General features: G+C 41.5%; 1 non-coding gene across 1 annotated transcript; it reads left to right on the forward strand.

Annotated features, from left to right (window-relative positions):
- The first annotated feature begins 439 nt into the window (after positions 1-439).
- On the forward strand, positions 440-512 carry TRNAA-AGC. The gene has a single exon. It is a non-coding gene; the product is annotated as a tRNA-Ala (tRNA).
- The last annotated feature ends 1,364 nt before the right edge of the window (positions 513-1,876 follow it).

A 1,876-nucleotide genomic window follows, 5' to 3' on the forward strand; every position in this document is an offset into this window, starting at 1 on the left:
AAACGTTAAATAGCAATTAAAATATGGGGAAGAAACATCAAAGGGACATAATCAACTGTTGAATTGCCTCCAGCTCTTTGTCAAATAATACTTCTTAAATCGCCATGGCCTCTGGAGGACCTGGCTCACTTCAGCTGAGTTTCACTTGGGAACTGAGGAAAAGATTGGAGTTATGCTCTGACTTGGAGAAAATGCTGAAGCCCAAATATTAGTGGACATTCTAGATGGAGGCTTTACCCGCCTGAGTTGGAGGGATTCTCTTACTGCTAATCCAGGTGTCCCTCCGAAGCTCCAAATGTATTGATTCAAGGGGCTTCCTTTGATATAGGTAGATTGGATTGCACTCTTGCCATGAAGCACCAACCTTCTGTCAGTTGCTCTGCATTATCTTGGCTTCTTTCTTTCCTGGGAAATTGTGCAAGAATGCTATCAGACAGCTGGGGAATTAGCTCAAATGGTAGAGCGCTTGCTTAGCATGCAAGAGGTAGCAGGATCGATGCCTGCATTCTCCAGCCTTTCTCCTTTATTTTGCTCCCTCCGTAGAAAGTCCTTCATCCAGTTTCTTCATCTCCTCCAAGGTTCTTTCAGTGTGATGGTCCTTAGCTGCTGAGAAGCTCAGCCTAATGCTGCAAAGTTTAGCTTGAAGAGATGATGGATCCTTTTTCTGTAAGCTGTGCTTTATGGAATAGCTCCCTCTGGAGACCAAAATTGTCCAAACACTGTTTGTTTTTTGAATATGGCTTAAAAATAAAATCACTTTCGGATGAAAGTTCATTTGTTCTATAGAAAGACTGGTTTTGTGATTGTATTTCGAACAGAACAGACTCAGGAGTCTCAAGAGTATGCTACGCTTCAAAAGCATAGAATATATTTGAACAAAACAATTTCTCTCAGTGATGGAGGAAGCCTTGGGAGAGATGAAAGACCAAATAAGGGGCAGATGATCATGGAGAATGTCTACCTACGTGGTCACTAAGAGTCAATAATGACCTGATGGCACTTAATCAATAACATTCAGAAAGCCTCTCTGGAAATATTTTGGGTGAGCAGATTCTGTCTGGAATGAGTTACCTCAGATTAACCAGGCCCCAATACAAATAAGGTTTGAAAGATGATTATCTTGAATAGCATATAAAAACCACCAGGCAACCAGTGCAGCTGCCACCATATTGATAATAGTGGTCAGCACAAGATAACATGCTCTTTCTGAAAGCTTTTTCAAAGGCAGTCCCCTATGCACATACCATTGCATAGGGGACTATGCAATTCCTGTTTGAGATAACGCCTGTTTGAGATAACACCTGCATGATAACAATGTCTTCTGCTCCAGGCGCATTTTTGTCCATAAGGCCAGCCTCCGACTCTAAGCTAGCATCACTTTGCCAATAGGTTGGCAGACTCCACATTGACGAGGAAGACTGACATACCTACAAAGAGCAATAAAGGACTTAGGGATTAGACTCGCAGGGGTTCTCAACCTTGGCAACTTTAAGACTTGTGGACTTCAACTCCCAGAATTCCTGGCTGAGGAATTCTGGGAATTGAAGTCCACAAGTCTTAAAGTTGCCAAGGTTGAGAACCCCTGGTAGCGTCTCAGAGCATCTGAAGCTTGCTTGGTTTAAATATTAAATAGATTGTAAGTAATTTATTTCTTTGTATAAATTAATTCCAGAAAGTATTAGTTCAGTAACTAAATTAAGTATGCACCCAGCCATAAACTTGAATATCTCATTTTCTAGAAACATATTTTTCTTAAAAGAGCCACATAAAACGTGACATGCAGAATCACAGGCGGTTGACTGGGGTGGATCTTCGGTATGGATGGTTAAATCAAGCAATAGGCTGTCTGGAGAAGGTGGGCATTATCTATTGAAGC

Source organism: Protobothrops mucrosquamatus, unplaced genomic scaffold, assembly GCF_001527695.2.
Source record: "Protobothrops mucrosquamatus isolate PMUCROS unplaced genomic scaffold, P.Mucros_1.0 scaffold20670, whole genome shotgun sequence".
Lineage (NCBI taxonomy): Eukaryota > Metazoa > Chordata > Lepidosauria > Squamata > Viperidae > Protobothrops > Protobothrops mucrosquamatus.